Genomic DNA, 24,441 nt, shown 5'->3' on the forward strand with positions numbered 1-24,441 from the left:
CTACGATAAAGAAGCGAAATTTTGATAAATATTATAAATTGAACAGGTAAAACAGTCACCATCTCTCTCTATCTTCCTCAGTCCCGATTTCTTCGCATTTCTTTCTCTCCTCTCTTTCTTCATCCCATTTGCATGTATCTTACAGAGACAATACCGGGAACTGCGTAGACAAACCTCTTCGAAATCGAGACTCTTGGTCTCAGTACCGAATCCAGAAAGGTTTCAAGTGAGGGGGCCAAGATATTAAACAGTCTTCGCCCGATAGATCCTCAGTGGTAAAATAAATATACGAGTCCTTCAATTGTGCTTTTAAAGTTTGTACGCGGCACACCGCTAGGGACGGTACCGAGACGAGGCATTTTATATTTGGAGTGATGGAGTCTTCACCAATTTTTGTTAAAGCCATATTACAAGCTAATTTATGAGAGAGTAGTTTATCAAGACCTGCAGTGCAAATGATACACATTGTGTTTTGTTAGTGTACATGGTGCAGAATATCATCACTAGGCATTTAATTTAGGGAAAGTTTGAAAGAAATTTTAAATATTTATGTATGACTTTTGAAGAGTGTGCCTGTTACGTTTTGTTTGTAAAATGATGCTGTTGTAACGTGCACAAATAATTCTCAATATCCCCGTGTGCTGTAACAGTTCGCAACTTCGGTCTATTAGAGATCTGTCTGCATAATGCCATGTCTAAGTGTTATATTTTAGCTGACGAGTTCTTGAACATGTGGGGCACGAACTAAACGATTATAATAGAAAAGTCATATTTTGTTTATAGTAATTGAAAAGTTAATCAATTGTGAACCTGTGTTGCGCGGTTGCATATATATTCAGGATAAACTCTGCTCTTCGAGGGCTCGTAGCGTCTTACGTCAGTCGTGCAGCAGAAAAACATTTTATAATTTCTCAAAGCTGTCAGGATATGTTCTTTAAACATGCTCCTGGAACAGAGGCACAGAGATGAAGATGAATTTTTGAACAGTAAACAAAAAATAAATAAAACTGGGCGGTATAACGCATTATTCGGTTTTTGTCACTGCTATAAATTGGTTCCATGAAAGTGCCAAACTACAGGAGGAGGTAGATATGGACCGATACGGAAGTTTTGTTCCGATTCTATGTCAAATGAAAACAAAATCATGGAGAGCCTTAATGGTTCTATCATCTCGCTAATATTTGTTATCCCATGGACATTGCACGGTGCCAAGAAGGCACAATGGGGGTGCAGTTAGGGCTTCACACATTCTCGACCTTCCGGCAGTGGAGGTGATGTGATCAGTCCAACCTCCGATCGCATTTACTTACCGTGGGCTTCCCTTAAGTACCGATGCGAGTCCCAGAGACATTTATGCAGGGACACCGATTGAAAAATCCTGATATGAGCAACCAGGGAATCGAACCCGGATCGGACGCGTGCCCTGAAGCCCTAACGACTTGATCACCGCGACCCCTTTCTCCTTAATTAATGCGTGGGGAATTCGGCTCAGAAAGAAAGAATTATCTTGAAGACATGCAGGCAGAGGTCATTGTCGCCTCGACGAGCGTCCAGTGGCAAAGTTGATTCTAAATTCACTCGAAAATTATTTTGGAACAAATCTCAGGTTAATAGGACTGACTGACCATTCATGATATAAGAACCACGTACGTATGTTGCACCGTAGCGCTCCTACTGCGGAAGTTAATCCACTATTTCTTAATAGCTTATCTTTTGGGTCTATTCTTGTTACCATAATCGAACTTTTATTAAGATTCGAGGGACTATCACTTTGTAACGATAATGAACATACATACACAGAATAGCATTAAGAATAAACATCCACTCACCCCCAGCGAAAAGGTGCACATCCAACGTCTGCTCTTCAAGGGTCGGCTTTGAGCGCCTCTAGCAGAGAAAACTCGAGCTTCAGCCAAAACAGAAAATCGCATAGTGTCGGTCAGAGTGCCAGGCTGTCTACCGCAAGATCGGTATATGACCTATAGAATGTCCTAAAAAATGGGGAAAAATGACGTAAAAAAATGCAATAAATGACCATTACATTTGTTAGTTTCAGGTTAAAAATTGAAATGAAAAGGAATTTAAACAAAATGCAATCTTGCTTTCAAAAAAAGAAAGAAAAAAAGGGGCACCAAATGATACTACATACACATTGTGGAGGCAGGGCACACCAGGGGCCGTCTCACGGAAATGCTGCAACTTAGACGGAGATTTAAGGAAAACTTTCTAGACACAAGTTTGTTTGCCTCTAGAAAATGTCTGCGGACTTCCTCACACCCTGTGCAAGGCATGTGCGAGACAAGTAGCGTGGACCATTTTCGTGTAGAATGCCTTTATAGCCTTTCCTGCCTTTACTATGTAAGGTGCAGCATCTGACACAAAAACGGGAACACTATCGTGCACAATTCCTTGAGGCCATAGAAGAAACAAACTTTTATCGACCAACTTATAAATTGCCAGATGGTTGACTTTTTCCAGCACTTTTGTCGTCAGCAGAAATATTTGTCCAGGACCAGTCATCTTCCAGCGTACCAATCAGCACATTCGCAACAAAACGGCCCTCTTCATCTGTAGTTTCATCAATGGAGACGAAAATCTTCTTGTTTCGTACTTGATTGCGAATACTTTCAATTGTCTGGTTCCCAAGACACAACAAAGACTGTCACCAGTTCAGCATTTCTTTTGCTCGTAAATTTAAATCCTGCGAGATATATATATAGGCCTATGTTGACCTTGGTGAAAATACTTAAGAATATTACCAAGATACAAGAAGTGACAAAATATGACGAAACAATACACCGAATATTGCGAAAAATGACGGAAAAATGCAAAAAATTCACCTTTTTTGGGTTCTAAACGAAGTGTAATGTTGTGTATATTTAATGGGCATCGTGTCCGAGATGTCAGATAAAAGATGACATTTCATCAACTTCCGCTCCCTAGTAATGAGTGATGATTAAATTAAATTGATGAAAGGACACTTGCAAAGAACACCTATGTCAAGGCCGGTTATCGAACACGGGCATTTCTGTGGTGAGGCCGAAAGTCGACCACTTGATGTGCTCTGCCACCGAGCTGGCACGTAATATTGTATTTGCAAGTATTATGTACCTTCAGGCATAGGCGTAATTTGTTGCAAGGGGGGGGGGCACTTGCCCCCAACATTTTCAGGATTCTAAAAGTAAAAGTTAAGCATACATTTGTTTACTTCCTAGGACCTGAGAAGCAAAGAATTGGAGTATTTTTATGAAAGCCGAAATGTAAGCTATTTAGCAAAATACAGTAGTTCTGGATGCTACTTTTATGGGATTGATTGATTCATTTGGTGTTTTAAGTCCACTTTGTGCACAGTAAGGCTAATCGGGACTGGACCTACAGTTTAAAGTGGGATCCGAACCTCTACCGGGTATCGAACCCGGGCCCCTTGATTACAAGGCGCCATCGGGGAGGCCATTTTATGGGATTGAAAACTTATCAATTCTGCCCCCACCCCGCCAAGTTAAGTTCAAAGTTCGATGTTATCCCCTTAAAGTTAGGCTCCCAAGTTTCGTCCATGCCATCAGGGCCGCGGTTAAGAAGCACTAGGCCTTGTGCGAACTGTACCTGAGAGGACCGCCCTTATATTTTGAAAAAGTGAAAATATAGATACCTTCCAGGCTTCCTTACCTTGTAAAATTTTAAATTAGAACCAACATGATTATTTATATTGCGTAATTATTGCCCTTGCCCCTTGCAACACACTCATGTGAACCAACAAGAAATTGGCAGCGTGTATAGCTGATATCCTCTTTGTGTGTAGCTACGCACTACATACTTATCATTGTCACTGACTTTTCGTCTCTCAAATAAGTACTAAAGACGTTAATTTCCCATGGAAACGGGATCATATTAGCAGAGAATCCGTCAGGACGAAAACTGAGATTAAACCTTTTACCCAGTTCATGAATTGTTGCTTATTGACGTTGATTTCTTTACATTAGTTATATTCAGACATACCTATTCACATTTTGTTGGCGATCCTTTCCTGTGTGTCCGTAGCATACTAATGGTATTTGGGCTTCCCCGATGGCATAGTGGTAAATCCGTCGATTTCATTTTACACTGTAGACCCAGTCCCGATTAGCCTATCTGTGAATAAAGTGGACCTTTTAGGGGGCTTGCAGGTTCGAAACAAGACCTTGGCGAAGAAAAGCCATTCACATTGGTATCTTCTACAGGCTGTGAAGTTTGTTGGTTGTTTACAGCGACATATTGTATATATGTATATCCATATAGTGTATATACCGTGTCCCAGATATCCGTCTCTCTGGAGCAAGACCGCTCATAGCGGCAGAGAAGGGAGTGGGGGGTGGAATCGAGTGGGTAGAGCGAAGCAGTACAGGCTGCTGCTGCAGACGCTTTCCCCACTCCACGCAGTCCCATTCCTTCTCACGTGTTCATTGGTGAAGCCGTCTCGCAGCACTACTGCGCAGAGACTTGTTTTCGTTCGCCTGCTCCAGAGATTGCTGGGACAGAGTGTAAATGTGTTTGTGTGTGTCTCTTAAAATCTTTACACAGTGGTATTATGAAAGTATGAAGATTTCAGATGGCATGGATGATAGATGGAAATTCCTTTAGAGAGCACATAAATGCAATAAAGTGAAATTCATCCAGTTTACCTTTCATGTAAATACGAGTGTCTCGCCTTTTTTGCAGCCAAGTCTTCAATCACGTCATCGAAATTGAAGTGAGTAAGTTAAATTTGAAGACTGCTAACTTTCCTACGTCTACGAGTAGAATCGTACAATACCAATTGTTAAAAATGTTCAGTTCATTATATCAATAGTTTTCTTTCAATTCCTTTGGTTTCAAGTTTCTAGGTTGGCCTTCTTGATGGCATAGTGGTGACGCTGTTACCATGTAATTAACGAGTCCTGGGTTTGATCCATGTTGGAGACACATAGCAGTTCGTATCCCACTTTAAACTGTATGTTCAGTCCCTATTAGCCTATCTGTGCGTAAATTGTACTTGAGGACAAAACTCAGACTCAATTTCTACGTGTAATGGTAACGATTATATCACCATATAGATGGCAGGCGTAGTTTGCTGTCCGCTATATTTTGAATTGCCTGTTGGTCGATGCACAAGTGGGATTTTGGGCGACTTGTACAGTTCTCAGCTTCAGGCTGTTTCTTGCAAGGTGAACACTAAAATGAACAGCTGTAGATGCACTGATATATCCACAACCACGTAACACGCTCCTAAATTTCTGACCCTATGGTCATTTTGGCTCGACAAAGATTGAAAGTTGAGGACAAATCCCTGGCTAGATGTAAAAAGGTATGATCATTTCAAAGCTGTGTGCAAGTTTGAATCTCCACCATTTCGCAACCAATCCTAACATATTGAATATCAAATTAAAAAGTTATTTTTTGTCTTTTTGAAAATATTCAACTTTTCACTAATGTAAACCATGTTTGTACAAATCCATACAAGGCAAATATTGCATCTTTATAATTTTCTTCATTTAAATATTTTCAGTTTTACACTCTTACAAGTTACAGTAAAATTGACAATATTTTACCTTAAAAAGATATCAATCTGCTTGTGAATTTATAAAAAGAGGATGCTATCGTTTATTTAAATTTGATTATTTTATCATGCATAAAGAATCATAAATTATTATAAACTGCAGTTGCGTGCACCATAAATGTATTTTTAAAAACTGAATCTTTAAAATTATATTAAGTTAACCCTTCGTGAGTCGCGCGAAAAAAATTACGTCGATGGTCGCGCACGGTGCCAGACACCGGGTTCGTAAAATGTGTTCAATTAAAGGTATAAAATGCCAAACTCTAAATTGTTGTGATTAAATATATTTTTGTAAACAATTGAGATTCTATAAAAGTATGAAATGTACATTTTAATTAACAAATTAAATACACAGAACAAAATAAGTAATTTTCCACATGTCAAAAATTTCAATGTAACATATGTGACCATAAAATTCAAAAATTTAGTTTTTTTAATTTAAAGTTTTTATGTTAAGTCCACTTTATGCACAGAAGAGCTAATAGGGACAAGCCTACAGTTTAAAGTAAGTGGAACCTGTATTTTCCTCCACCGGGTATCGAAGCCGGACCTTTTGATTACAATATGATGACATTACCACTGCGACATCGGGGAGGCAATTGAAAAAATTAGTTTCTTTGATGGAAAATATTGATAATTTTTACGGCACTCTTACAAATGTTACGCTGATGGGTCTCAATAATCATCTGAATCAAACTATTCATCCGTTGGGTCACTTTCCCTCGGAATTTCAGGGAATAGCTGCACGGACTCAGAGACCTGGTTTTCAACGAACCACCCTTAGTGGCTCGGAGATCTGACTAACACTACCAAATATGTCGAGGGGTAAAAGAGGAAGGTTAGAAACTCAGCTATACAGAGGGAGGGTTTTGACAAAATAATCATTAATAAATGGCAACGTCCAACTAGAGACCGTTGGCGACTAACGAAGGGTTAACTATGTAATGGCACTCAATGTTAATTGGACATTATTGTTTGTCTAGTTGTTTTACTACTTAAACTTGTTCTGACACTATATTTCGAGAGGGTTAAATCCCCTTTCGCTGAATCCCCTTTCGCCGAACGCCCCAGAGACAAATAGCACACCTAAGAAAAATTTTCGGCGAAATTGGAAATCCTATTTTGGCGAATCCCTTTTCGCAAAATATTCTGAGGCGAGGGAATTTTCCCTCTGCCGAGAAATTTCAGGAACTGGAGTGAAAGAAATAACTTCCGTGGATTTGATCCCTTGCCAGCGTCCAACATGTTAATTAACCCTTAATTCTCGCTTTGCACCTCTTTCAAAAGGGTGATGAATTCGTAAACGTTCGAATGGTATCTCCGTAGCCTCCTGCTCAGCCCTGAATGCCATCCCTCCACATAATTCGTTGTTGTTTCCTCATAATTATTGAAATGGTTTCACGTATCACTGAAAAAAAAATAAAACTATGTATCAATGGAGAACCATGAACTGCGCACGAAAATTTGGCGTACCACTTATTACTACAATATTTCTGAGTCTATATACAATAGGAAATTAGTTGTAAATACTCTTCAATTATTTTTAAACACATAAAAATCTCTTACATTGATATCGACGTGTACTTACGAGGTGAACAATGCACATGTGTCGTTGACCCAAGTTTCCACCATGTAGTTATTGAAAGAATCCCTGTTGGACACCTTTGGAGCTTCATCTTGCGGAAGAGGAACACGTCCTCTATATTTTCCACCAGGACGAGGGGAAAGGTTGTAGCTCGCCGAATCCACAACCTGACCCTCTTATCTTCCTTTTAAAGTGTTGCTAATCCCAATGCTTGAACCTTTCTCCATATGCACTCAGTAAAATGGAACAGGACTCCTGCGTTCAAAGCTGCTACTTCGAAATCAAGGACGATTTCAGTCGGTTTGCACTTTGCCAATGCACTGGCTGTCTCCAATGCGCAAGCTCCTCCCTGTAAATAGTAAAAAAGGGAATTGATAAGTCTTTGCAAAGCGAAAATAATATGAATTTCTTAATTTTAAAGTACAGATAATAATAGTTTCCCCCATTCAGAGCACACCCGACACCTATAAGAAAGATAACACATACGGAGAGAAAGCGAATAACTAACAAACATTCATGAATAATACAAAATTACATGTAAACCTTAGTAACGGTTTCCAACGGTTGTTCATGCACTCTCTTCTTCATTCTGTCGACGACCTGTCGAGCTGCAATTCTCGCTACTTCCGGTTCGTGTGTATGTGTTCCAGCTTTAGACACTAATTCTTCATTATGAAGAACAACTGATGCCTTACAACCACTCGTACACTTCCAATATGATCTGCCCTCCACTCGTTTACAAATGCGGTACACGAATCCTTCGTATGGCCTACCACAAGTTTGCCGACACGTTTAGAACGTAAAAACGACCTGAAATTTCCCTGTGGAGGGAAAATTTCCCTGTGGAGGGAAAATTTCCTTCATTCAAAATATTCGGCGAAGGGGGATTCGGCAAAACGGAAATTCTTCTTTCGCCGAAAATGTTACTTAGGTGTTAAATCTGATATAATGCGCCTGTGGGACATTCGGCGAAAGCGGAAGACACGTTTCGAGAGAGCGCTCCTTCTGTCATCTTCAGGTGAACAATTTATCGATTCTATGACAGGCCTGTGACTTTGTAATGTCCGTTAATACTTAAAAAACGGCCATGCATAATTTTAAGGTAGAAGGATTGCAGTGAAAATTGAGTCTTAGATCGCCATTTCTTTAGTCAACTTTTTACAGTGTGTAATGTGATAGTTGGGCTAAAGATATAATAAACAGGAAGGTGACCCAGAGGGCAAGAATCAAAAGTGATATACCCCCAACCAACACATCACAATAGTCGTATACAGTATTTGAAGCCTTTGACGCGTTGTCACGTGTCGCTTCAGTCTCTTACGAGATCCAATGATCAACAAAATACACGAGATCAAACAAGGGAAGTAACTCGCACTCAAAATAAGTATTTTTACATTAACTATATCGAGGGCACATTCTCCAAAATTGAGTCGCGATCATGCACTATGCGTACAAGAACCTTCAAATGCCCTGCACCAACTTGCATATGTTCAAAGAGTTTTAATCGACTGAACCATAAATAGTAGTATTCAATTAGACACACGTTGACCAATACTTTAATCTAATTACCACTAGAAGTATTTAGTAAGGGATGATAAATGGTACAATTCAATTTATAGTTTATCTTGCTTTTATTCCAATAATCGGCGCAACGAAGAATTGACTATTGGTGCCAACAGTAATACATCCATATAAAGCACACATGAACGAACGACCAGCGTTACCGACGTGAAAATTCATAATTTAGTGCATGGTCATACACATTATTAATTCAAAGTTGTAAACACGTCACAAGTGTGCACACATTTTTTAAAAGTACGCCTAAATTGCGATATGAGACTGTAAAATCAATCTTTCTGAAGTTTTTTTTTAATTGGTGTAGTTTTCCCTATTGGTTGTTAAGAAAAGCCGCTTGAAACAGAGCGGTGCGAAAAATTAAATATGCCGTCATATTTTCAATATGGCGGCGATATTTTTTTAGCGCTACGTTTAAAAAATCTTTCTCTACGTATTAAAATTTTTCATGGTTTGTTTCCAGAATCGCAAAATATTCAAACTAGCTGTTGTACTGTGTATCTGTGCTAATAGGCATTACTTTCATGTACCATCGAATGGATGGTGTTAGATTATGTGAAATTCCTAAGGGATACATTTCTTTTGAAATGTATGCCAATGTTTCTCAAACTTCGTGTGTCCGCGGCCCGGTAACTTCGCTTTTTAAAAGTCGATGACCCGATCCCAACAATTTTACTCGAAAATAGCTTACTATTTTTTTAAAAAATTTATATGTTGTTTAATATGTGCCCTTGAAATTTAATATTAATAAATAAGTTATGGCATAATCATAGAGAGAATTAGTTACATTTAGTGTAGGTTTTTTGACAAAATATAAAATTTGGTTTAAATTAGTTGACAACGACTGGATCTAATGAAATCTTTTCGTTCCCTCTGGAGAATATTATTAAATCAATTTGGTAAGTGATGTGATGATTTTCATTGGCATGCTCCATTTCCAATTAGGCCTATCAAAATATTTCCATTGCAATAAATTTGTTAATGAAAATTGCTATGCAAACTAAATTGACCGCGATGCCCGTCCGTCAACGTCCAATTTTGGAGGTGGAAAACAACACAACCGCTCGTTAAATCGCTTGATTGCTCACAGCCACTGTCACGAAAGTATTTCCTGTTATCGCAGTCAAAATCCGAACGAAAGGCCATATTTCCAGTTGGTTTCCAGCTCGGGCTGCAAGTGGCAAATTACAGGAGAACCTCTCGCAGCCTGGTATATATGACGCCAGTGCCCGGTACCGACCCGCGGCCCGAAGGTTGAGAAACACTGCTGTGTGCATTTTGGAGGTCACAATAAGAATTCATTTCTATTGCATCCTGCTTTGGTTTATCCGTAGTGTCCTGAGGTGATATCTTTGATGGAGTTCCAGGACGCTTCACACCACTTTCTTGTTCCTTTCCTTTCATCGTCGTCAGATCTTCCCGTCTCGATGAACATGTGAGTACAGCCGAGCGACGTTAAGTATAGCAACACAACAGTTCAAACACTGTTCTACTATTCTCCATTTTCGTGATCAAAATATACTTTGCGCCCATCTTGTAACCAACATCGTTATTTTATCGTCGATTTTTCGGTTCATAAATATAAATTATAATTATCTCTAACTATGTGGATTGAAAGTGACTCAATTGCTCAATTTTTTTTCATGAAATCTTTGAAAAAATATTCCCAAATGTTGGGGCTTTAACCCCTCCCTTCCCTCTCCAGTCGTAGAGTCAAGATGACTGCCATCACTCATCTTTAACTGCACAACATGATGAACAAAATACATTAGCCGCTTTACTCTTTTATACAAGAATGCATCCGAAATGTCATTACAAAAGCCACTCATATCTTAAAAAACTCGGTTTAAGTCAAAATGTATGAAATTTTAGTTTACAGAATACGCATTAACAGATGTAGAAAGAAAAACATGCTATATCAAGGTATATCAAGGTATAGTGGTTCTACGAATTATTTCTTGATGCGTTATGAAAGCTGTTTAATATGGAAAAACGTATTATTTAATTCGTTCTAATGAGTACTCTTTTTATATTGTTGTAATACGAGACTGAGAGCGAGACATTTTTCCAGTTCACAAAACTACACACGTTAGATCCCAATCCTCTCTAGTACGCAAAACATATTCATATGCAAACTTCAAACTCCATTCTGCAAAATCTCTCTTCAAATTTGCTCGCATAAATCCAAGTGCGTGAAAGAAATGCAAATAAATATGGCGATGGATAAAATGAACTTTCGCATTCCTTTCTACTCTTCGTATTACATTCTACACGGTGCTCTCTTTTTACGTGCATTGCCCGCATACCATTAGTTTAATGGTGTTGAGCAACTTGTTTGCGTTGACTGTTGCTTTCCGGCTCTCTTTTCGCGAGAAACAAGAATTGGATCAGCAATCGATTTATTGATTGATTTGGCTTATTTTACTTCACCTTTCTTCCAATTTTTTAATCTGAGGATGAGGAAACATGTGATGAAATTGATGAAGGGACCTCACGAAGAAGACCCATTTCCAGGCCGCCCGACCCTGTGGCCGAGTGGTTAGCACATCGCGCTGCGACGCTAAGGGTCCCGGGTTCGAATCCCGGTCGGGCTTGGTTGTTTGTGAATGTCCATTCATCAATTTCATCATTTCTTCACTCATCCTCATCTTCGCAAATTAGCCAAGAGGCACAAAACGCGAAGTAAAATAAACTAAATCAATCAATCAATCAACCATTTCCAGGCCGGAATTCAAATCCCAGACTCTTTCCGTCGTAACGTGCTGTGCTAACCACTCCGCCACGGAGGTCGTCATTCACATTGTTCCAAACAAGGAAGGTTTTCATTATATACCTAATATCTACAAATTTTCATTTTATTTTTATCACGAAATTTTTGACAGAGTGGACCAGACTGACTTTAAGCGGGCCAAGGCCCATTCTAGTGCACCTTTGGCGCCGCTCCTGCATTTTGGGCATCGCATAATTTGCATTAATAATATACTCTTTCAAGTAAAAAACAGAGAATCTGAAGAAAATTTGAGAAAAATTTATTCCTCGGAAAAGTATAACTTAAAATTAGGGATGTGCGTGGTTGTTAGCGGGATATGGGGGAAAAGTCCCGTCCCGATCCCGACTTCAAGAAATAACTTCCCGATTTTAGGTTTTGAGCAGTCGGGAAATTTGTTATGGTCTTCATTATAAGTGTTTAACTGTCGAAGTTATCTCGACACTTTTAGTGGAAGTGACAAGTTTCGTTCCAGAAATTGCGAAAACAGTCACCTCAGGGAGAAGTACTGCGTAGAATTCAAGGTATTCGCAGACTGGAAATCTTGAATGTTTCCGTGACTTTATCTGGAAACTGCGAACATTTCCCACCGTGTGAAGGCTTCCTTAAGAAAACCAAGGGTTTATCCAGAATTTTCTCTCTGGGGGTGTCAGCTAGATTTTAGAAGGGTGTAAAGGCATGTTTATCGCCAAAATGCCAAAAGTCTTGGGAAACGTTTAGGGAGAATATGTGAAAAAATCAATCAGGGAAACTTTTGGAACGTTGCACCCTCACCATAAGAGCCTGGTCAATTTTTAGATTCGATTAACTTTTCCTGCAATACCTACAAAAAACCCTCTCACGTGCAAATAAACTTTGCCAATGACTCACGTAATAATAAAAGCAACGAATTTAGGGCACTAATCAGAAAAACTAAAAAAGAACCTCTTATGTAAACCATTTGTATATCTGTAAAAATAAATGTAGATAGACCCGCCAAATAAGTAACTGAAGGCGCCAAATCTAATTCGATCCAGCAGTCTGGCCGTGAGAGACAAGAGGAAATCTAAAGCGATCTGTCGATATTTCAGAAACTAGTAAATGTGAAGATCTAAAATTTTCTCAAGTTAAAGACCCTGCAACTGGTAGTCTTACGCAACATATTATTTTTTAATTGCACCATCCGTCTGTCTATTAAAATTAATAATTTCATCGCGTTTTGCGCGTAGTTACTATTATGAACCAAGAAATTATCATAAAAATTCAATCCACCCTTGGTAGAACGTCGTGTGTTTACAAATGTGGAAAGTAATTCTATCGCTCCGGGAGTTCAGCGATCTCTGTTCTTAATCTGTGGTCCACGGACTCCCAGGGGGTAGACATGTCCTCCCTGGAGGTCCGCGAAGGCTTGACAACATTGTACGAACTTTTATGTTTTGTTACGAATGTTCGACATAAACAGATTCTCATGGGCGGTTTTTCAATGTGCGGTTAAAATCCTGGTTGACAAATAGCTGGTTACTGCAGTTTGGAAATTTTTCATGCTCCTGTCAGCTCCTCAACTGGAGGTTCTCCGTTCTCTCTTTCTCTCTCTCTCATTATTATTTTGTATTTTCCTCTCTGCCCTTGCCTCTATCTCTCGCTCCTTTCCAACCGATTTATATTTCTCTGTCTCCCTATCACACACGGTCTCTCCATTTCTCCATTACACTGTCTATTTTTATCTCTTTCTCTGTTCCTCTCTATTGCTTCTTGTTTCATTCTGTTCTGTCTCTCTCTCTCTCTTTCTCTATCTCTCTTTCTTTCTCTCTCTTTCTCTCTCTCTCTCTCTCTTTCTCTCTCTCTCTCTTACTCATTCTGTTCTCTCTCTCTCTCTCTCTCTCTCTTTTTCTACATATGTTTGTCTTCATAGCTCTCTTTTTCACACATTGTAACTCTATCTCTCATCTTCCTCCTCTGACACAAATACAAGTAAAACGATTAAAGAACAGAACATTGTTGTATATCCACAGCTCAATCGGAAGCGGGTGGGCCTACAATTCCTTACCGGAAATCGAACGTGAGTCGCTTGTTTACAGTTTATAAACGCACTTTCATGCTTTATTATTACTATTAAGGGTAGATTGTGAATACCACACATAAGACATTATGAACATCTATCCTGTGGTACCTCCGGGTGGGGACCTCGCCGATGGCGCAGTGGTAGCGTCGTCGCCTTGTAATCAAGGGGTCCCGGGTTCGATACCCGGTGGAGGTACATAGTGGTTCGGATTCCACTTTAAATTGTAGGTTCAGTCCCGATTAGCCTTACTGTGCACAAAATGGACTTAAAACATCAACTCAAACCAAACCAAACCAAACCTCCTGGCGCCATCTATGATCCCAGGTCGAGCAGTATCGTATATGGGGGAGGCTACTGATCCATATGCAGAGTGATTCAAAATGAAGTTGGCGCTTCGAAAAATCCTATTTCCTCTTGTATTGAACAAAATAAAATAATATTAGCACTTACATAATGAATGGATAACTTGCAAGTTCTGTTTTCACACACACAGGTGTGTACTTCTGGTCACACAGCATATAGCAAACCTATATACTACAATTCGTTCCACACCAGCTGTGATGCGTCCTTATTAGTGCTTGGCACAGTTGCCCGGATTCGGACTTTAAGTTCAGTCGCATCTCTGGCCTGTTGGGCTTCATATGCTGGGTCCATGACAAACCACCACAAGAAAGAATCACAAGGTGTTAAGTTCAGTTTTCAGGTGATCACGAACATTATGACGGAAGTTTGGTGGAGCACCATCTTGTTGGTTAACGAAATTGGAGTTTTGGAGCTTTGGTGCATTGGAGCTGGAGGCATGAGCCAAATCTTATGATTCCGCGGAAGAGAAGGGTTCATAAACATTTTCCTTTCTTCATGGCGCAAAACACATTCACCACTGACGAATCGCATATGTGCTCCACAAAATGACGAGGAATTTCTTTACCTCCGATCCGCACATTGTGACGGTTCACTTTACCAATACGTGATAAATGACATTTCCTTTATAAATGTATCTCTGAATCTTTTCACTCAATCGTACAACGAATTGCTTGTATTTTTTTAAAAAAAAAAATTGGGCTCACAAGTTGCGACGTACTGTTATTACGGACTCTGGCCTTGCAAACCATCACATATATAGCTTTCTCAGTCTGAAATGTAGAAATTTTGCGACCACTGGCATCCTAGTGTTAAGACAATGAACCGTAATCTAAAAAAAATTAAAGTTGCTCTATTAATAGGTGAGGTGCAACTTACGTTAAATGATGGGTGAAATAATACTAGTAGAAAGTTTCCATTTCATTTTGAATCATCCCGTATATTTCAAACGTCTTCATAATTCCATAATTGAGTTTGCCAATTGGAGACATGTGTGCTAAAAAATAAGAAGTAGTAGTAAATACGCCACTGGGCCGTTTGCTGAACTTTAATATTCTGCAGGCATGGAAAAGGCGAAGTGTTGAAATAAGGAATTCAAACGCCTGACACGCTTCATTATTCAGTTTCCATCTTGCTGTTTCCGGCGCAAAACTGGCGCCATCTTTGTTTAATAGGCTCGTTACCAATCATCCGTGGAATCTCTCTCGTTCTGTACATGACAGCTCCGCAACCGTTGTTCGGTTCTCAAAGCACAACATAATGCTTTTTTCTTTTCTTCTTCTTTTTTTAAAATTCCCTTTCAGCTTTTTCCAAGCCGTCGATGTTGATTGTGTGAAGCTGGCCAGAGGCCGTGATAGTTGTGCTGAGCCGTGCCTGGACTGGAGTTACGCTTGTCAAACATATAGCACAAGCGTGACGACAGAGCTCGCTGATCAAGCGAGTCGCTACCAGCTAAATGTTCCAAACAATGTCCCGAGGCCCATAATAATGTTATCTCAAGTACGCCTCCACCATTGGTACGTGACCGGTTTACACACACAACTACGCTTGCGGCATTTTGCTGCAGAATGTCCAATCTCCTTTGCCCATAATAACTGCGTCAATAATTATTGCTTTTTTTGTTGTTTCCTCAGCCCCTTCCCACTTTCTCCTTGCTTTTTCACCCCCCTCCCTCTCAACTTCACAAAGACGTTATAATAAACAGCAAGAGGTCGTTTCACGGTATGAATCACTTGAAACTCGAACACATTTTTCTTCTTCTTCTTTTTAACCGAGAGCTTTGCACATTAAATTGATTTGCCACGCTTACGCAAGCATCTGAAGTAAAAATGTACGTGAGAAATCATATGCTCGGTGATGGTAACTGAAATTTGCCCACACATGCACTGAATGATGATTTATAAGAATGCATTGCCCTTGCACAACATCGTTCCATTGTACAACAAAAAAGAACCTGAGCGTGGAATTTGTGAAATGACGAAAGAAATGCTGTGTGTGAGGTTTGGTCTTTTTCCGATAGGCGAACCGTGTAAGCGTGTCTTAATCGGATTAGATTCGGACACGTTGTCAAGTCGGTGCATTCGCTGGCATAAACGATCATAAACGATTGTCTGCTTTTGTTTATTCTCCTTCTCATGTGCCTTCGTTTGCTCTCGCATTGTTAATTCCGTTGATCGAGTAAACATGAAGGATTCTTGCTTGAAATACGTAATGGTTTTCTTACGATAATTGTTTCAACACAACCACAAGATAGTGCTGTTTCCAGAGACATTTTTTTTAAAAAATATGTGTCTACCCTTTGTTACACTTCTGTCAAATATAGTCGATTATTATTAGCTGTTATACAATATTCATTAGATGCATGAAGTGACACCCACAAAATAACGCAAATGCTCAGGTAGGATCCGAATCTGAAACCTGTGGAGACAACGTGAGATCGTCTAGGATGACTAACTTTGCATAACGGTCGATCCGAGAACTTACGAGTGTGTAGTTAACTTCTTCATCAATACACGATAATAGGGGTCCCGGGTTCGAATCCCTGTCAGTGCATGGGTGTTCTTTGTTGAGTATCCCTTCATTATCTTCATCATATCACCGCTTATCATCATCTTCACGATTAGCCAAAAATTGCCAAAAAAAGCGGAGTAAAATAACCCGATCAATAAAGACATAAATTTCTTGTAACTAAAGCCCGATGATGAAAGGTATGCAGGCCTAATGCTCGCTTCCTTGTGCCATTACGTTTTGTATCTGGATATGGTCTTGCTTGTGTAGAGGAAGAGGAACTAGAATAAAGAGGCAGAGAAACGTAGCACACGCAAACATCGGTATCTGGTGCATGAACGATCAGTGGCGGATTAAAGACGTTCTCTCAGAGGGGGCGGACAGTTGTTACGACGCCCTCCCCCCCCCCCCCGAACGGCCCTACGGTCCTACCATATATATCATAAAATCACTGTCGTATCGTAATTAAAACGGAGGCCCGGCCGTGTGTCATGTTTTTGCCCCCACCCCCACCACCATAGTATTTCTTGCGCTATGAGGGTGGTTACAATTATGAATTGCATACTTGTAATGTTTTTAGTCAGAAAATCCACATCGTCTGGCTGATTGAAAGAGGTTTGCATTTTACAGCAAAACAAGTAATGAATGTGTATTTAATACATATCGAACAATCAAGATACAATAAAATAAATCCGGAAAAGTACAATAGTCGTGATCCAGGTGAAAGTATGTCACGTCTTGAATGGTCACAGTATTTCTAAAAAAGAACGGGTACAACTCCTTCCGAAAATCCTGGGCACGTCACTGTTTGTGTTTTCTTCCATTGCATAGTGTAAGAGATTAGAACTAACATCGCTGGTACACTTTTGAAGTTCGTTTTTTGATAAATAGAGGAGCATCACAGGATTAAGAGAGGATTTTATTATTGGCCCGCAAAGTCTCTATTCTATTTGCTGCACGTACGTTTAGTACAAGCCTGTGTTACTTAATAAGTGGTAAATAATTGATATGTTATTCTTTTCTCCAATTTCATATTTATTTAACTGTAGGAAAAAAGAAAGGAATATTCATTCATTCTATTTTTTTTAAAAACTTTCGTCGCACTCCTTCCTTCGTCATTCTTACCTTTGTTCGCCGCTGTCTCTCGTCGCCTCCTATCTTTCGTCTCCCTCTAATCTTTCGTCAGCTCCTGTCTTTAATCGCATCCATCCTTATCTTTGTTTGCCCCTATCTCTCGTTGAATCCTATCTTTCGTCGCCCCCATACCTCATCATTCTTATCTTTGTTCGCCTCCTGTCTCTCGTCGCCCGGTATCATTCGTCGTCTCTATCTTTCGTCATTCTTATATTTGTTCGCCCCCTTATCATTCGTCGCGTTCTATCTTTCGTCATTCTTATTTTTTAGCCCCTGTCTCTCGTCGCCCCCTTATCATTCGTCACGTTGTATCTCTCGTCCCCCCATCTTTCGTCATTCTTATCTTTGTTCGTCCCTTGTATTTTTCGTCGCCCCATTATCATTCGTTGCCTCCTATCTTTCGTCAACCCTATTTACCTTCATTCTTATCTTTGTTCGCCTCCTGTCTCTCTTCGCACCCTTATCATTCAACGCCTCCTGTCTTTCGTCGCCTCTATCTTCCGTCATTCTTATATTTGTTCGTCCCCTGTCTCCCGTCGCCCCCTTACCATTCGTCGCCCATATGTTTAGTCATTCTTTGTTCGCCCCCTTGTCTCTCATCGCCACCTTATTATTCGTTACGTCATATCTTTCGTCATTCTTATCTTTGTTCGCACCCCTGTCTCTCGTCGCCCCCTTATGATTCGTCGCCTCTATTTTAGTCATTCGCTGTACTCGCCATTAAACTTTCTGCACCCCCCATAACGGTAGTTCATCGTAAAATTCCACAATATTTGCTTCATTGCATTTCAACAGTGCATATTACGGAAGAAAAAAATAAGGCTCTTAAGGGTGTGTCGCCCCCGGGTAGTGGGGACCCTCTCCGTCCCCCTTTATTCCGCTCTTGTATGTTTCAGAATTGACACTACGTGTGTTACATTTCATTCCAACTGTGTAAATTATTTATCAATTCATGAAAAAATAAAAGAGGTCCTTGTTCGAAGTCGCTCACGACGCCCCCTCAAGGGCCTCGGAGGGGGAGATCGCCCCCTCCGCCCCCGCTTTAATCCGCCCTTGTGAACGATACAGTATTTGTGAATTGGAGAATACGGGGAACATCGGAGGCGTTATTGAGGGGGGAAAATTCAAGAAATAATGCAAGAAAGACTTGAAACTAATTCCATCTTGAGTATCCTTTTGTCCTGCTACTCTTAGATTCTACTAGTCTTGCTTTCTATTACCTCAATGTTTGCCTCCTAGAATTGATTTCGTTCCAAGGTTGGGGAGGGGCAATACCCATTGCCCCTGTGGTTGCGCCATTGCATCACCTTCGCCCGCAATTGCTTTGAACTTTAATACTCGATACTCAAAGAAAATACATGATTTTCTTCAAGAGAATAATAACATATAATAACGGTGATAAGATTCCTCTACACCATATTTCTAGATGAAAGTATAATAATGTAGGGACATGGACGTCTGGAACGGGGGGCAAGGCAACATCTCCCCCTTAGAAATCGGATGTCAACCTAAAAGTATATATTTCACACGTAAAATTTGATTTCAGTTATATTCATTTACATTAATGTGTGTGGTGGTGTTTTTTGAGGGAGCAACACTATTATCGGGTAATATAGCTACTCCATGGAAAAATACCTTGCTTGTTCCTCCGTGGAAAAAAATCTGCGGATGTCGATGATTAGAAGGGGCAATTGCCCCCTTTGCTTTCCGTGGGCACGGTAGCTGCCCAATCTTCGTGCGCGGTAGACTTATATGACTCTGTACTGAGCCCTCTCAGGACGTGATGTCAGAGAATGAAATGATAATATTTTAACTTTTGCCCAACGTTTATTGTCGTTTTATCATAGAGAACATTCAAAGGTTATGCAACTATTAGTAGCAGTGGCAGCTGGCAGCTAGTATGATGGGTAGTGCCAACGTGATCAAGAAATCGAAAAAAATTCGCTAGCATATGTCATAGAAATCTAATGAAAGAGTTAATTTTTATGGAACTTTGTTTACTAAAATTGCAGACAAAAATTCAGAGTTCCTAAGATTGGTTTATTATACTTCGCATTTGTACTACTTTTGGCTAATCGCGAAGATAAGGATGAGTGAACACACAAAGAACACCGATGCCCAGGCTAAGATTCGAACCCGCGATCCCTGGCGTCGTAGCATGCTGTGCGGAGGTCGGCCAGAGTTTCTAGGAAATAAATGCGACTATTAAAATTTCGACGCCTGTCACATTTACCATTTTTTGATATTTTTAAATAGAATTCATATTTAAATCTGGCGTGGGAAGCCAAGTTGTTTAACTTTTAATTTAATATCGTATAGTACCTTGGAAAACGGTGCATGTAATAATGCTCTAATCTGACTCATCTTTACTAACTACCCTTCCTTTCACACACCATCGGACACTTTCACTTCACTAAAAAGAAAAACACTGAACAATTAGAGACACCGAGTCGATCACGGTATTCTCGCCTTGCTTTGTTTATAATTTGCAACCCCAGCACGGCAGACGGTACATCAACAATCGGTGTTACTAACAACTGAAATATGATTATCTGCTAAATGAACTGTAGATCTGCAATTCTTAGAATTCAATGCAAGAAATTGAATTATATCTCCAAGTGAAATTCTTATACTGATAGATTTTCCGTGTGATTTTTTACAAATATTAAAGTAAAAATTCCCTTGGTGATGCGAATTACCCTTTGATATTTAGGCAATTCTTTTGTACAGAAAATGTCTTCAATGTTGTCAACGTCAGTTGCAACACACGAGTGTCTGTGTGAGTGAGACCAAGGGATATATCTTTTCCTAAGGAAGAAATCGATAACAAAAAAATCTGGATGGCTCTTTAGACGCATCTATCTAAATGGCTATATAAATTTGGGGAAGATATTACGTTCGTTCTTGCCAAGTATGCAGGAAAGTATCTTTCTCGCAAATTACTGTACTTCTCCAACGAGTATTACAAATCGGTCAGGATTAGTCACTTCTCTGTGAAGTTTGCAACTATGTCAACACAAAGCGAAAGCTCTCGCGTCGTGCCAGCTGAAAAGGGGCACGGCTGATTGTCTTATGGCTGGCTACCACTGGGCTACCGCCTCCTCGCTCGTTAACTGCGGAGACTTTTCATGCATCCGCGCATGCCACTGCGCACAGGCCAGACTATGCTGGCCCAGAGCAAGTAAGAGAACAGCTGGGGATGCGGCGCAGGAATTGAGGCGGCCGTAAGCTCGAACGCTTACGAGATTCGAATCTCCTCGTTCGTAAATGTATTAATTTAACTACATTTTGGCAAAGCAAGTGCTTTTTCTTTTTCTGAGGGTAGAGCCATGGCACGGCACTGATTAGTAGTAACGCCACTATTGTCACTTACACAATTTCAGTACAATTAACCCTTCTTTGTTAAAACAGTCTGTTACATAGGTATCGCATCTTCTTCCACATCACTAACTTCGTTTCGTGTCTTCACCAAACCCTTTATCCTGGAAACCAATTCAATAACCGACTGTCTCATTGTCACACTCGATTTTTCTAGAAAATTCTCGAAACCGGAAAAGACTTTTATTCAACATAATTCAAAACTATAAATTCGATAACAACACCAAGATTTAAACAAACAAATAAAACTTATTAGTGGGAAAATAACAAACAAATAAAACGTATCAGCTCGAAAATAAACAAGATTTCTGCTGGTTTGCTCTATATATTTGTGTATGACATAGGAAATATGTGGCTACTACTTGCTATGGTTTATGGTTTGATATTAGCTATGTCTTTTAAAATATATCATGTTTGGAGAGGTCTGGCGACAAAGTATGCAATTCATAGCTTGTATTTCGAAGTCACCGAAAGTAAATGTATGCCATAATGATATTACGTTTTCCGTGGTTCTTCAGCCATTTCATTAGCCCATAGACATGTATGACTTCTGGAAATTGATTCTTTAGGTTTTCAAAAATTCCTAACTCTTTTACTGAATTCTTTTAGATTCTTTTAATTAATTTACGGACGTACTAAGTAGGGAATTTCAAAACAGGGTAGGCATACCAACCCTCTAAATCAGCATTATCGTTATTCCAAGGAATAAATAGTTTGACGTGTAAGGTGCGGGGAATCAATTTCAATAGTTCCTTTCTTAGAAACCAAATGGAATTTTTGTAAATTGCAATTCTCTAACTTTCTGAATATTAAGAAATGGTATATTGAAGGATCAGTTCATGCAGATTTAAAACAATGTCTTCTAACAAACATTTCTTATTCTTAGCCTTACAATCTATAAAATACCATTTCTGATCCGAGAATTATTAACACTTTCAGCTTACAGTTATTCTCAATAGTTGTGCAATGTGCATTCTTCATAACAACTATCTTATGTATTTTTCTTTAAAAATAGGTTTAATGATGTATTGTGAAAGTTTACCCTGTTCGGAGTATTTTTTGTGAAAAACGGGCCTCGATAGGTGGCACCGTTCCCGATATATGTCAAAAAAAATATCCAATATGACGAACTCTTTTCAAGATGGCCACCATCAGGATGCACAGCTTGATTCCTTGACTGAAATTTGCTTAAATGGTATAACACTGTCCTACACACATTTTGTTACAGAAATGAAAGTACCCATTCTTTACTAATCTGAGGATGCTGAACACGAAAATAACATTAATAAAATTCGATTGGCTCGCGTTTTGGCGTAACAGAGGGAGTGGGGGAGAGGGGGCTTATTCAAGCGACCAGCTCAACTCGAGTATGTTTCAGATCCCCTCAACGTTGGCCTGTTTGCATTCAGAGTATTATTAGATTTCGTATATGCCGTATATGCAGCGGTGTGGCAACACTGGTGGTTGTTTGGCAACATAGCATCCCAACAACAGCACTCCATTCCGACATGACATGTATTCAGAGAAGAATTTCACCACCTTTTGGTGCTAGCGAACCCCACAAGATAACTAACTAACTAACTCTCTAGCCTTCTTAAACCCGAAGGTTTATGGCTGCAGCAACTCAATCCTTCCATCTCTCCCTATCCTAGGCAACATCAATCAAATCTTTTCCATCCTTTACCGATTTCCTTTAGCTCCATCTCAACGTTATCCTCCATCGTTGTCTTGGCCTTCCTACAGGTCTCTTACCATCAGGTTTCCCAACAAGAACCCTGTAAACCACAAGGTAGCACAGGCCGAATTAAATGACCTAATCAGGGACTTAGAACTTTCCAAAAATAAAGCCGACTTGTTGGATTTACGGCTGCAACAATGGAATCACCTGGCGGGTGATGTGACGGTACTACTCCCTACAGACAAATAATTTCTTCCGTTTTTCAAAACAAAAGGGGATCTGACTGTATGCCATGACAAAGGCTTCTTTGCATTGATTAATATATCACACAAGACCGAGGACTGGATACTTTTTATTGACTCCTCCAAGTTCTGTCTTAAAGCAATTTCTCTGCACAACGTAATGTTGTAACTTCAATTTCTGTTATAAAAACATGAAATAAATTCTTCGAGATGGTGAGTGAACTGCATGGAATGCATTTTGACAAGTGCGTCATAGTTTTCTGGAGAACAGGATAGTAAAGAACTATGAACAACTTGTGGAGAATCTTCTGACGTGTTACCAGAAGAGTGGCTGGGAATTCAACATTCATACTATTACTTAGGCTAATTAATTCTTTTTTCTTTGTGCTTTGCAGTGGCTTTTACTGTTCAAGGAATCTACTTCAGTAAAGAAATAAAAGAGCACTTTCTCCTGTACAACAGAAAAATATTCTTGTCATGGATTCAATAACCATTTATTTCAAGGCCGCCCGCAGGATTTTTGTGGGGGGGGGGGGCAGTGTTTAAAGTGAAGGAAACATAGAGTTATGCCATTTTCCCCAGTTAAGAGTATTATCATAAAGCATCAGCAGCACTAAGTTAATTTGCATAGATGCTTAATCAGTCTTTCACAGCACCTCCCATCTGTGTTTTCACGCTATAATTTAAAAAAATTGAATTGTATTAATTCTTCCCAGATATCTTGAGGGGGGGCAAGTGCCACCCCTGGCCTCCTTCTGCCGGCGCTCTTAATATATTTATCAAGTTGTGCCCTCATTGCCTATGATTAATTGTTATGTAACATGAATTATGCTTATCTTGAAAATGAGAGCTAATGCATTGCTTATGGGTAACATGAATTATGCCGTAACTTCAAATTAAGAGCCAATCTTAGAAAATGAAGTGCATATTCGTATTCAGGAGGTCAATTTCAGTAAGAAACAGATAGTTTTCTTTCTGTAACAGAAAAAAAGTGAAAATTTGTAGGACAGTGAATTAATCCTACCATGTCTCTTGTTTTTATCAAGAAATATAACAATTCGTCAATTAGTAGGGACTTAGCCGACGGTTTATGAAGGGATTCTTTCGGGATATCAGCCGGGTCAGTTTTCGGATAGCATTCCGAATAGAGACGGTAAGGAGACCGAGAGGGCTTTGTTAAAATCGAGACGAGAACGAGGCCAGATGTGTGGTTACTTGTTGACGCGAGACCAAGCCTGTCCCGTTCGAGACCTTGGTATGGTGATAAAGACTTACCCAAGTAAAATGCAGCCTATCTTGCGACCTTTACAGATACATCAAACAGACGTCTACCCGATTACATGTAGAAAAGTCGTATATTTTGTTCTCATTAATTGCAAATGGCAACTGCAAACCTGTGCTGAGTTGTGCATATATTTTCAGGATAAAGTCTCGTTTTTCTCAGGGTTAGTCGGGTCGAAACGAAGCTTCAAACCTGTAGATTATGAAAGTTTGTACGTTAACACACTGTAAAAGTTGTTTTTAGTAGATATTTAAAGACTCGAAACGAAACAGGGACTTGTCCTTCGAGATTGAAACGAGAACGAGGCGGATGCTCATAA

At 39.7% G+C, this 24,441-nt stretch overlaps 1 protein-coding gene across 4 annotated transcripts in view; it reads left to right on the forward strand.

The window, feature by feature from the left end:
* The window catches only part of LOC145985879 (abscission/NoCut checkpoint regulator-like), a 438,255-nt gene that overhangs the window by 217,513 nt on the left and 196,301 nt on the right, over window positions 1-24,441 (forward strand). For 2 of the 4 annotated variants that reach the window (XM_083120006.1, XM_083120004.1), the window contains one exon: window positions 10,067-10,167. The exons of the other annotated variants lie outside the window; for them this stretch is intronic. The gene's annotated coding sequence lies outside the window, so the exon portion shown is untranslated. The remainder of the gene's footprint in view (window positions 1-10,066; window positions 10,168-24,441) is intronic. 4 annotated transcript variants of the gene reach the window in all.

The sequence above is a fragment of the Lepisma saccharinum genome, chromosome 3, assembly GCF_977018435.1.
Source record: "Lepisma saccharinum chromosome 3, izLepSacc3.1, whole genome shotgun sequence".
Lineage (NCBI taxonomy): Eukaryota > Metazoa > Arthropoda > Insecta > Zygentoma > Lepismatidae > Lepisma > Lepisma saccharinum.